General features: G+C 46.0%; 1 protein-coding gene across 1 annotated transcript in view; it reads left to right on the forward strand.

The window, feature by feature from the left end:
* LOC144098744 (calcium-activated chloride channel regulator 2-like) overlaps positions 1 to 13,762 on the forward strand; it is a 573,215-nt gene that overhangs the window by 122,265 nt on the left and 437,188 nt on the right. Inside the window, exon 3 of the mRNA XM_077631596.1 lies at positions 12,398 to 12,517. The gene's annotated coding sequence lies outside the window, so the exon portion shown is untranslated. The remainder of the gene's footprint in view (positions 1 to 12,397; positions 12,518 to 13,762) is intronic.

Raw genomic sequence — 13,762 nt, forward strand, 5'->3', positions numbered from 1 at the left:
ATTACAAATAAAAAAAAAATTAGAAATATTCCCCTTGCACCTTGGTTTCGGTGACTGTTGGCTTCCTTAATGTATTTGTCAAACGCGCCCCTCATTTCTTTTGCCTTGTCTGCTAATATATATATATATATATATATATATATATATATATATATATATATATATATATATATATATATATATATATATATATAAAATCACAAAAATTGAAGAAACATAACAGGATTTAATTCACGACGTTTCGGCTGGATGACCAGCCTTATATATATAGCAGACAAGGTTAAGGAAATTTGGGACCTGTTTTTGACAAACATATGAAGGGAGCCAAACACAACCATCCCACCGGCGGCATGGTTGTTTTTTCTGCTGCTTTATAAGTAGTCTTCTTTAAGCGATAGATTAATTCAAGTATTATTATCCCACTGATTAGCGCTACACATAAAAAAAGAATTGAAACATTCCCCTATGCACCTTGGTTTCGGTGACTGTTGGCTCCCTTCATATATATATATATATATATGCGCGCGCGCGCGCGTGTGTGTGTGTGTGTGTGTGTGTGTGTGTGTGTGTGTGTGTGTGTGTGTGTGTGTGTGTGTGTGTGTGTGTGTGTGTGTGTGTGTGTGTGTGTGTGTGTGTGTGTGTGTGTGTGTGTGTGTGTGTGTGTGTGTGTGTGTGTGTGTGTGTGTGTGTGTGTGTGTGTGTGTGTGTGTGTGTGTGTGTGTGTGTGTGTGTACACTATGCCTTAGTCATAATTGCTGACGTAGTCTTCTGTATTACTCAGCGATTACGCTGGTGGCCTTGTTGTGTACGTGATATGTTGAAGGTCGGAATTGTGACAGCGCTCACGTCTTTTTGACATGCTGGACTTAGCCCTTACCAGCTGTGGGAACAACTTGCGTGTCGAACTCATACAAAACATCCAATGGATGATTTTCCCTGCGTTTGAATAAAGGTGACTCTAGCCCCCCCCCCCCCCTCCCTCCCCCCTCCTCATCGAGAGAAACGGCCTTATTTTCCTCCCGAAAGGTTAGCCGAAGTGGATGTGTTCCTTGAGTTCGAATGTTCATGCACCTGTAGTAGTTGATGCCTAAAGCACCGTGTGGCACACTGCCTCCTGCATCGCTCGAAAAGCCAGCGCTCTTGCCCTATAAACGGCGGTATTGCCATGCTGGGGTGTACACACGCTGGGAGCGGCCTCTCGCAGTCGTTGGCTCACCCCACTCCTCCCCGCAGTGCGTCCGCGTGTGACGCGGGGGTTGGCCAGCGTACGGACTTCCTGCCACCGGCGGCGGCGACAACTGTAGGCGTTGTTCCTAGCGCCCCTCTCACGCGATGGCCCCATCAGGGCGGAAACCTGCGCACCCAGCGGTCCCCTGTCACTTACCGCCGCGCTCGTTGTGCGTCCCGCGTTTTGTTCGCTCCTGCGACAGTTCAGTGTGGGGTGCGTCGGGCGCTTGGTGCCTGCTTTCCATCAGAGAGCGCAAGTTTATTGCTAATGCGGTGATATCCTATTGGGACATCGGGCCCGCTTTTGGAAGAATAAAAAACTGAGCCAATGTCTGCTTGTTAACTCGATGGCAGTGGATGACGACTGCTGGTCGTGTTGTAAAAAAAAGGGTGGTAGTGGTTTTTTTTTACTAATATAATAGTAAAAAGGAAGGAAAAGATTTTTGCTAGCCCCGCTATCTGCCATCGATACTGAAGCACCTGAGCTGGGGCAGCGGAAATAAAGGATAGCAGGCAGAATGGAGAAATGAAAGAGGTGAGGGGACAGGAATAGAGGATAGGGGGAGAAGTAATATGTACAAACTATTTACACAATAAGAAATGTGCCCAGGTTGTTAAAAAAAAGCGATAGTTGCTTTTGAGGAAAGAGAAGGGCGTAGTAACTGTCTCACTTTTTGGCGGACTCCTCAACTGGGCCGTGCGGGCAGCGGTGAAGGAGAGAGTGAAAGATGGAAGAGAGAACGAGGCGTCATAGTGGAGGACTCCGGGTTAATTTGGACCAATTGGGGTGTTCTACCGTGCATTGGTATCACACAGCACACGGACTTTTTTTTTTTCATTTGGCTTCCAGCTCGCGCGCTCGTGCTAAGCAGCCAGACGCTGCAACCGCTGAGCTACCGCGGCGAGCGGTCTTGTTGGGAACACAGCTTAACAGTAAGGGTACAAAGGAGACACAACACCAAAGAGGAAAGGAAGAGAGGTTAACCTAAACCGGTTTCTTGTCCGCTGTATATATATATATATATATATATATATATATATATATATATATATATATATATATATATATATATATATATATATATATATATATATATATATATATATATATATATATATATATATATATATATATATATATATATATATATATATATATATATGCACCCGCCGCGGTGGCTCAGTGGTTAGGGGCGCTCGGCTACTGATCCGGAGTTCCCGGGTTCGAACCCCACCGCAGCGGCTGCGTTTTTATGGAGGCGAAACGCTAAGGCGCCCGTGTGCTGTGCGATGTCGGTGCACGTTAAAGATCCCCAGTGGTCGAAATTATTCCGGAGCCCTCCACTACGGGCACCTCTTTCTTCCTTTCTTCTTTCACTCCCTCCTTTATCCCTTCCCTGACGGCGCGGTTCAGGTGTCCAACGATATATGAGACAGATACTGCGACATTTCCTTTCCCCCAAAACCAATTGTTATTATTATTATTATTATTATTATTATTATTATTATTATTATTATTATTATTATTATTATTATTATTATTATTATTATTATTATTGTTATTATTATTATTATTATTATTATTATTATTATTATTATTATTATTATTATTATTATTATTATTATTATTATTATTATTATTATTATTATTATTATTATTCTGTATATAGTAGACTGGATGAAGATGAGGATATGAAGCAGTGATAATAAGGCGGCGGTGGTGGCGGTACAATATATTTTCCAATAGATACAGGACAAGCGTCAGCCTATCCGCATAGACGGTGGCCTGCAATTCTTGGCCCCGGGTGGCGTGTTCGGGCATAACAGGAAGGATGAAAAGAAAACAAGAACGCAATAGGAAGCGCATGCGCAAAACACAGAAGGCTCTGAGACGACAAAGGCGGAGTAGGAGAGACTTCAATGAATACAGGAGAGGTGACAAAGGCACCCGCAGACAATATGCACCTAAGGAAGCCGAACTACGCCTTTCTTTTTTTTTTTAATGACTGTGTGCGCGTGGAGGGAAGGGTAGGTTCAGTTACAGAAAATCACCTTTCTCCAAGAAGTAATATATACAAACTATTGTGTAAATAGTTTGTATATATTACTTCTCCCCCTATCCTGTCTTCCTGTCCCCTCATCTCATTCATTCCATTTCTCCATTCTGCCTGCTATCCTTTATTTCCGCTGCCCCAGCTCAGGTGCTTCAGTATCAATGGCAGATGCCGGGGCTAGCAAAAATCTTTTCCTTCCTTGTTTTATTATTATTTTAATAAAAACCACTACCACCACCACCCACAACAACAACAGCTGGTCGTTAAAAAAGAATCTCCTCTGTCTTGTGAATTTCCCTCCCCCACCACCCTAAAGAAAAAAAATGCACATAGAACTGAACGAACAAACTAAACACAGGACAAACCAGGATGAGATAATAAAACGCATAAAAATACGTCATGCGTCATGGGCTGTCGTCGTGAGTTTTTTTTGGCTTTATATTTCCCCCTGCTCTGGTTCGTGCAATTTTCAACATGTTTCTGTAAACTATGTCACCCGCAGAAAAGCGCTGTCAGAACGTTTTTATCCCGCTGAGAAGATGCAGGGAAGAGGGCGGAGGAAAGAAGAAATACCTTCTCTCCCGTTCTTTATTTCCTGTTACCGGAATAGAGTTTAGGCCGTCATGCAATTTCAGTCTTCGAGATGCAATTCTGTCAGAAATTCTGAAACCCCTCGGTGACCAGTTCATCCATGCCTGTCAAAAGAGCTGCTTTTTTCTTTCCTATCCTTTGTAACAAGGAAAGGAGAACAGGGGGGGGGGGGGGGGGGAGCTTTTACTTTAACAGCTTGCCCCTTTGTTTGCGGCGGGGGTGCGATGACTAATCCGTGCTCTGCAATACAGTTCCTGTGTCAGCATGCTTCAGCAACGCCTTCTAAAAGGGGACGCATTGCTCTGTAACTCACTGAAAGCCTCGCTCAATATTCGTTTTCTTTTTTCCTTCCTCAAGTGTAATGTCACGTCTAAATGAGGCGCTTTGCTTCCAAAAATAAGTTGCCTTTATACGAATGAAAAAGTGCACGAGAACATGTTTTGCTGTCTGAGCCTGCAGACGCAGGTAACAACGTGGGGTCAACGCGCGTTCGTGTTACGTAAGGTAGTCTCCGTTTCCTTTTCTGCTGCTGGAGCATGCTATTAAACCTTACCTCTCTCTCTTACTATTTTTCTCCGTCACTGAAATCTGCATTCTCTATGGTTGCGATTGCGACAGATAACCCCTCAAAAGTTTTCATTTTCGTCTTCTGCGAACGTAATAAAGAAGGCAACCCAATGAAGTTGTCTTTAAATACTTGGAAACCGTGAAACTAAATATAAAAGCTTCATCAGAAACACTTAAGACTGCTTACGTGTAGGAATGCGAAGGCATTACTGTTCCTGGGTGTATTGTTTACGCGCAAGGTTTGTCCATGCATTAAAGTTTCTTTATACGAATTTAGGTGTATCACACCACCCAGAGCATGGTACGACGAACGGTTGAGTCACAATTTTGTTGCGAAAGTTTGGTGCATAAGTCGTCGGCTCCAATCCCTTTCACAAGGTAGCCTCCAACTTGACTAACACGTGTAAGCAACGAGAAATCGTATAACACCGCCTAGAACGCTGTACGGCAAACGGTTGCGTCACAATTTTGGTACGAATGTTAACAAGTGAATGGCGCCACATGGAGTTTGGACGGTGGGGAGTATATTGTCACGTAGTGGTGACGGCAGTCGAAGCAGCGATGAAGACGGACGAAAGAGTCTTCTAAAAGAACTGTTTATTGGGCTGACTTGCACACAAAATGGACTGAATCACTCGGCGGCGGAGAAGCGACAAGCGTGCTCGGCGGTCGTCGAACAGAATGCCCGCCGCTGTCGGCCGTGCTCAATTTAAAGCTGATAGCGAACATTCGAGATAAAGAGTGCAAAGTTACTAGAACATTCCGGAACAACGTAGAATCAGCTCTGCCTGGCTGCGATCAATCGAGATAAATCTAGTCGCGTCTTGCGTCGCAAACAAAGCGATAAAGTGGTGTCGCGGCAGATTTAAAAAACTAACAAACACTGCAAATATTCGCGGCAATGTATAGACGAGCAGCATCTATAGAATTGTTTGAGGTAGCGGTGCTTGGCTTTCTGTGTGCGTCATACGGCCGCTTGTTGACGTCACCACATTATTCTTGCCATCATTGGGATTTTCTGTACCATCTGACACCACTAATATTAGCAAAAAAGCCCACGCCGCCGGCTTTTCCTGTGATGGGACTGGTGAGAAGCCTCGGTTACATGAATGCTGCAGAAGTCGAGTCCAGTCAACTTTTTGAGGGAAAGAGTAGGTTTCGAGAAGGAAACGGGTGACTCGTCCGCTACTCTCTTCCTCGACGTTTTTGCACTTTCCCTCAAAAAGTCGATTCGAGTCGAGTTGTGTTGCATTCATGTAAACGCGGCTATACTTTCGAATGAAAAGTGTTTAGGCGAGGACAGCGTACCACTCTTAAATGGCGACCGAACCAGCAAACAGGACCATTCACACAGAAACATTGTAGCAGCCTGAAGCAGTACGCCTGTTAAAATATTTCTTTCGGCGAACTACGCGAGCTGCAAAAACACTGAAAAGGAGGCCGAGCAACACTGTTCTTCCGCTGGCTCCGATAGAACGGCCCATGTACAGCACACACACGAACGCGCAGCAGCTCACACAACATCCTTGAACCAGGACGGGACCTTCATGGGTGAAAAGCGGAACTGGCTTCGTCGGACACTTCCTCTCAGCCCTCCCCACTTCCACCACCTTTTCCGCGGCAGCACGTCCGGTAATTCACGCTACGCTAAGCGCTGGCGGATGAACGGTTGGACCGGGGAGCCGGAAGCAGCGCGCCGGAAGTGTCGGTGGCGTGTCGTCACGGGCCTCTGCACCGACGGCCAATCGCCGGCCCGAATCGGCCGCTGGCCTTCCGCGACTGCGCGCGGCTCGGCTCTAAGCGGCTTCTGCTCTACAGAGGCGAGGATTCGGCTCCGCTTGCTGCATCTCTACCCCGCCTCGCATCCGCTGTGACGCCGCCGACAGTCGGCAAAGGTCGCCAGGTCACGGCGACTCTATGGCCGGAGGAGGCCGTCCCGGTCATGAATCTCAGCGTGTTACGAAACAAGTACGAATGCTTGTATGACAGTAAGGAGTGACAGCTGGCTGACAATGTATGATGAGACTGTAATAGCGGCTAGGTGTGTCTGTAAAGTATAGAGATAAAGATAGAGATGGTGGAGAGTGAGGCAAGGAATGTTTCTAGGGCCCTGTTGACCCACTCCCCTGAACTAAGCGTGGGTTGAGAGGTACAGCCGCGACCAATATAATAATACAGGTTACTTAGTTCGCAATCAAGAGCTAGACTTATTTTAACTTCTTAACCGAACCTGAGAAAGAACTCAAGGGAGAACCGGCCGCATCTTACCATCATCACCATACTGAGAACACTTATTTATTGTTCCAAAGGCGCCTTCTCGAGCTTTTTTGCGAGCAAATCCACTGCTTGCTGGCACCAGCGACCTATTATCTGTTAGCCACGCTGCGGAGATGCACGGAATAAGCTAACACGTACTTAACGGCTGCTAATGTGAGTCACAAATTGATTATTGATGTGTGGCGACTCGCGCTGACTATCCCTCCGAGCCTTATTTCTGGTTGACGAGCCTCGAAAGCATTAGTAATACTGAACTCATCACGACACACTCTCCTCAAGATCAATTTCGAGATAAAAACCAGAAGATTTTTCTGCTCATGATTATCTTCCTCTACTTTATTGACCCCACAATAGTTATACGGCCATTTTACGTCAGGACTACAAAATTTCAGAAATCTGTTTTTTCCTTACACTGTCAAACAATGGAACCACCTGCCTGCTTTGACTGTTCAAAGTACTAACATAAATTCTTATGAGCGTTCTTTCGAAACTCATTTTTTGTAGCCCTCTCCTGCTTGGGTGGCATTGCTCACTACTGTATTTGTAAATAAATAAATAAATGAAGTCTAACTGTGTATAGCTCATTACTTCGGTGCCGTGTGTCTGCGCTCAGGCAGATTTAATAGTTTATTGTACTCTTTTTTCTACAATTTATTTCGAACACACACGCACAAAAGAAAAAAGCCGTTAACTTCAAATCAGGTAGGGAGCAAAGCTGGTGCCGAGGACAAGTAAATAACGGCAGTATTTTGAAAGCAACAGGTTAAGGGTGTGTCTTCACTTCTGAAGACACGGGCAGGGAAACCCAGAGCAAGCAGGAATGAAGATGAACCGGATATGTGAGTTGTCGCACGCGCTCGCAAACGGAATGACGGGACAACTTTCACTAACACAAGCGTGTTGTAGGGGGAGACCCCTGGAGCCCCTCAAACTGCTTATCCACAATGAAAAAAATCCAAAAGCGTGCTTCACTGCAGCGCTGCAGCTTTTGTAGGGAAAGCCCCGAGGACATTCCAAGGGGACGACTGATCCACCCGCACTCTCGGCTTATGCCGCCTCCCTTTTGACAAGCCAAGGACGCTGCGGAATATGCATGAAGGTGGCAGCCTTTGACGGGCGCGCATCAAGAAACACGGGAATCCGAGCGGCGCCGGCAGGGGCGTGGCGTTGCTTCTAGAGATGGGTACACCGCGCGGTGACAGATCATCGGGCGCCGAACATGCTAAGTCGGAGCCGCCGAGTTACACGCCGGAAATTCCGCTTAGCAATACGGAGATTGGGCTTTGCGCCCTATTGCGGCAAGGCTGAGCTGGTGATGCGGCGTAAACAAGAACAAAGTTTCGGTGCGATGAATATGGAGGGGTTATTTCCTGCGCTGTCATTCCGTTCCGGCCCTCCTGTAACTGCTTTTTTTCCGGCCTTAATAAACCACTTCAACACGCTGCTAGCTATTTGCCAGCTGTATGCCAGCAATTTTCTAGCTTTCTGCGACGTTTCTGGGTGCTCAAATTGTGATTCTTCTACAACGCCCTGTAAACATATGTTTCAGAAAATAAAGAACCACCATTCATTTCGTAGTTTAATCGTCATTGTTACGGAGCGTGGCCCAAAAGCGTTGCTGTCATTTCTGATTGCTTACGCCCTCGTCTTATATATTTAAAACTCTTACTTCCGTTTCTCTGGCTTATTCACGAGTTGATTTCTTGTTTATGCGCACAGCTAACACTTCCAATTCTGCGCTAGGGTAATTCGTTCACAACATCAGCATACACCACGCAACATTTTGCATCTAATTGCTGTGGGTGTATCAGCAGGGTTTAATTTGTTTAATATGTCAGTTTTTTTTTAAGTTTTGAAGAACGAGAACCTGAGAAGTGTGTTTCTCATTATTACGTTGTCAAGTACACTCCGCGAGCTGTCCACATTTCGCGAGCAATCTACTTTGGTTAGTAAACACTTTAGAAGCGCCTCACGTACTAGTTTTGTGTTGTTAATTCTCTCAATTCTAGTTTAGGTTACAGTCGCTTTTAATGAGGAAAGGCCCTAGAGAGGACGTGGGTTGTAGCGTTTTTTTTTTTTCAGCAGTGGTGAATTGCGAGAAGCATAGTTATTCCTCCGAAATTATGAGTTATTTCAAACTTGAACTGATTAAATTAACTATTCATGTGCTCAAACATAACTCATACCAGCGGTTTTCCGTGAAGCTGAAAGCTATATCGACAACACTTCGTCCTGTCGTTGTTGTTCATCCAGACTTATTCCAAGGGGCTCATAAATAAAAATTGAGGAATCTGGCAAAACGAATAACGAATTCTGAGAGATTTTGAGGAATTTGGACTTAAAATCGAGGAAACAAAGAAGTGAGGGTTAAAATAAATTAATTAAAAAGTAATAATCATAAATAAATAAGGTTTGAGAGAAAAGTAAAGGGAAATAAAAGTTAACGCAAAAATCTACCCGGTCTCGATAACATACCTGCGTAGTAGCTCACACACCAGCTTAAGAGCATGCCCTTTGACGGTTGCACCGAAGGAGAGAAGGATGGGATGAGTGAACGGCAGCCCTAATTGGTCGAGGGGAATTTGCAAATCATTAATTTCCTGCCTTTAAAACCGCCGGCAGGAGAGGATGAAACAGTCTGAGGATTCAACGGCCGCGCATGACGCACATACATTCGACGGCGTGGACCTCGAATGGCATAAATAAACATTGAGACGAGGAATTCTGCGGCGCAATAGCGTCATGGAAACCTCGCATAGTCTTGAAGCGCATGAAGGAACTTTCCATTGGAATTTTAAATGTTCGCAGTCCGCTGCATCAAGGATTGGCTCGTGTCTTGGGATCTGGTGTAGTTGGAAACGTTCATAGCAAGACGTATAGTCAGCAGGATAACGTTTGGAACGAGTAGGCAACAGGGCCATTCAGGCCTGTCTTCTACCTCGTGTTTTGTCTTTTTTTTTTTTGCTCCTTAAAATGAAGAATGAACGAAGTACACTCTAGGAAGCAAAAAGAAAACTTAGCGGCACTGTTAAGAATTGATCTCACGGTCCATCGTGAGGAAAAAAAAACATGCATAAAAAGTCGCGTTTTCCGTATCTTACAAGTTTCCTGGAAATGCTGTTGTCAGGTAACAACGGCAACCACCGCTACAAATGCTGTTCGCTCGAAAATAAGCCCTTGAGCCATGCCACGCAGACGTGTGTCATCGATCTCTCGACGTGCGTAGCTTAATTTACATGAACCCTTCTTCTATTGCGCGAGTATATAAAACTGTGCGATAAAGCGGTGAACCCAAGAAACGGTCTATGGGTCTAGGAGTTTAATAACCCAGCACCTCGGGTCTGCTCCAGCGGTATGAAAATTATTACGACAAAAAAAAAAAACGATCGCGGACTCAATTCCAGTTCTTTGTGGCCGCTACGAAAACTGAGGCAATCGAAAAATATTCCAGCGTGCAGACGCTTTCCGCTGCGTTTCCCACCAATCCGTAATTTGTCTTCATTTCCTGTTTTGGCATGAAGGACTAGCGCCGCACTACACGCTATTTATGTCGATGTTATTTTGTGTTTCTGCCCCGTAGAACATAGCTACGCTAAAAAGGATCCTTTTTTTTGTTTGCAGTTTCTTCAATACTAAAATAGGCTAAAATATATTTCTATTGCTTTTCCAGACACGTATCAGCCGCACAGACATTAATTTGTTTCAGTAAATAACTCGACGGACTTCCAGTGAGGAACCCAATATCAAGACCTGACGCTGCGTGTGGGCTTCGCCCTTTGGCGCTGGAACTCACGCTTTCAGCGTGGAACACGGGAGAGTTTTGCAACCTCCGCCTCAAGGCACTGGACCCTGAACTGCGCCGTCGTCTTGCACGTAACTTACTACGTCGCGAAGCAACATTGTTATGCCGTTTATGGATCGGCGTTGCTTTTACCAACCACTATGCTTTCCGGATGGGGATGGCCGACAGTCCTTCCTGTGAAAGCTGTGGTTGTGGGGAGACCATCGCTCATCTTCTCTGTGAGTGCCCTGCATTTGCGAGTGCAAGACATACACTGTGTTGTGCCCTGGACCGCCTCGATCCTCGCCCATTAACAGAGCAAAAGATCCTCGGTCCGTGGCCACAGCAGTCGACTGCCCTCAAGGCATGCAAGGCACTTTTTGCCTACTTGAGAGCGATTGGATTGAGTGACAAATTGTGACGGCGTTGTGCGTGCGTGCGTGCGTGCGTGCGTGCGTGCGTGCGTGCGTGCGTGCGTGCGTGCGTGTGTGTGTGTGTGTGTGTGTGTGTGTGTGTGTGTGTGTGTGTGTGTGTGTGTGTGTGTGTGTGTGTGTGTGTGTGTGTGTGTGTGTGTGTGTGTGTGTGTGTGTGTGTGTGTGTGTGTGTGTGTGTGTGTGTGTGTGTGTGTGTGTGTGTGTGTGTGTGTGTGTGTTATGCCTTTTTCCCCTTCTCTCTTCCTCCTTTTAGTCCCCTAATCCCTCTTCCCCAGTGCATGGTAGCCAACCGGAACCCCTTTCTGGTGAACATCCCTGCCTTTCCCTCCTCCTCTTTATCTATCTATCTAGTAAATAACTCGAATGATCTGAATAACTTAATGATGATGAACGACGTGTTGGATAATCATTTTACAAAAACAGCAAGAAGCTATCTCTGATGGCTGCAAAGTACAAAGTGAGGACCGTATTGGAGCCTGTTGCAGGTTCGCATAACATGCAGATGATGTGATGCTTTTATTTTTTTTTATGCGTGCAGTCATAAGACCTAACCGCTGCAGTTTATAGCTGAGCGTTACACTTTTACGCAGAACAGCGTGAACGAAAAAAATTCAGGCTCAATACGACTTTCGCGTCTGGACAATCATCGCGACTCGCGAGGATGAATATTTGAACTTGTCGTGGAAATAAATTTTTCTCACGGTGTGCGGCAGCTTCTGTCGCCGTAATCGGCCGCTTTACCTCACTGACTACGGCCCCCGACTAGACGCCGGAGACAAGCGACATTTAAGCGCTTTGTCGAGCACATGCACAGGAATCTATGCTAATTCCTCAATAAATGTTGGACTCAGACAGCCTTACATATTGAGCTGTTCTTTTTTTTCTCTCTCTGTCTCTACTACCGGAGTCATTCTATCCGTAAATAAATATGCATTAATACTAATCCCAACAGCACGGGGTCTCAAACACGCCGCTCTCATAGCCTTGTGCGGCCCGCTAGCATTAAAGGCTTTATTCTTTTTTTCTTGATGAACATCACTCCTTTCCCCCCTTTTACCCTCTGATAATCTACGTCCGTAAATAACAATTCCTGCACTTCCGGTCATCCCTGCCAACGTCGCTAGTTAGCTTTAAGTGACAAGGGGATAGAATCTTTAAATGCGATTGAAAGAGCAAAGGAAATAGAACTTCAAAAAAAAAAGGAAACATTTTCAGTTTACCAGTAGAACTCATCGACGGTGTTTTCAAGTTATTTGCTTTGATCGTTTGCGCTTAAACTTACATTAGACTACTAGTTTTTTGCACTTGAATTCATCCTATCTTTCTGCCGGCCCATGCATGGAAGGCAAAATTTGTCAGTGCGGCCTGCGTGGCGAGGTGAGTTGTAGACACTCCATAACCTTCTTCCCCAACCCCTTTCTCCCCTATCACACTCTTCCTCCTCCCACACCCTCGCCTCACGATAGGTTCACCCTGCTCGCTGGGCCAGCATCTGCAGTGCCCAGGATTCCAGGCACGACAGCACGGCACGACGGTTAAGAACAGAAGTGGGTTGGGCCCTCTGCGCACTTCCGACCATATGAGCGGTATGTATCTTGACCTCTATTGTTCTCTCTTCTATTTCACACCGTACCGCAGCGGTGGCCAAGTGGTTTTAGCATCCGCGTCGTATGAGGGAGGTGCGGAGTTCGAACAGCTGTGCTGCTCGGTATCCACTGATTTCTGGTGCGTACAAGTATTCCCTTCGCTTGGTGCTGCGCTTCTCATGGGTGAAGTGCTTGGAATATAGCTGTTTGGCCTCACCTTATGAACACGAAAAACACCTTGGGCCAAGCCGCCCTTTGAGCAAGCTTGTCTTGACTCTTGAGCCACTAAAATGCAGCATCATCAGCATTTCAATGCTTGCGTTCCTTCCCCAACAGTGTGGTCTAGAGACACACCGGGATAATGACTTGCCACACCTTTACGTTCTTCATATAACCTAATTTAAAATAATTGCTCTGCAGGGAGCCTGCTCCATATTATGGTGAATGCGTTCACGGTTCGCCAACATCAGCACCCCCCCCTCCCCACCTTTTCTCACACCATCAAAAGGGCACTTGAGGACAGCTTCATGCAATTCTTTTTTTTTTCGTAAAAATAGACTCTACGTTGATGTTTGTACGGCAGGAAAAGAAGAATTTATTGCAGAGAAAATTGGATTTAAAAATGAAACATTTTTGTCCCCCAGCTTGATGCAAACTCGTGACGTTATAATCACCACTCCTCTTCCTACACCCACTTCCCGCAGGACAGATCTGCAATTAGGACTGGTTTCAGCTAGAGGGACGCAAAAAGTGCCCATTCTGAGGGACCGAAGTTGTTCCATTTATAAATGTGTACCTGCGGCTTTCTCAGTGCACACGCTTAGGCAAGGTCTGGAGGTGCTTCACCAGCTCTGAGGCATTTGAGGCCGGGTCTCCTTGGCTAGTGTTAAGTGCTTCGTCACAATAGAGCCTGTTCACGTCATGTCATTTGCTCGCGCCTCTGCAGGCAGCCATGGCGCACAACAAGATGCTGGTCGCATGGCATCGCGTCCACTTGAGGGAGACGCATCTATTGTCTGACATATCCGATAATGGGCTTACGATAATGACCCCGACCTCAAGGTGTGACAGAGGGGACTTTTGTCAGCGCCCTTCAACACACCTATTACAGAAGCGGGGTGACTGCCCACTCCCCATCTCCCTTTGGGCAGAGCATATTGGGCCCCTGAGTAAAGTTCACTTTATCCTCACACCCGTATGGAGGTTTGGGAGGGCGCAGGAGCGCTGAACGCACCCGACAAGCCC

The sequence above is a fragment of the Amblyomma americanum genome, chromosome 7, assembly GCF_052857255.1.
Source record: "Amblyomma americanum isolate KBUSLIRL-KWMA chromosome 7, ASM5285725v1, whole genome shotgun sequence".
NCBI classification, from domain to species: Eukaryota; Metazoa; Arthropoda; class Arachnida; order Ixodida; family Ixodidae; genus Amblyomma; species Amblyomma americanum.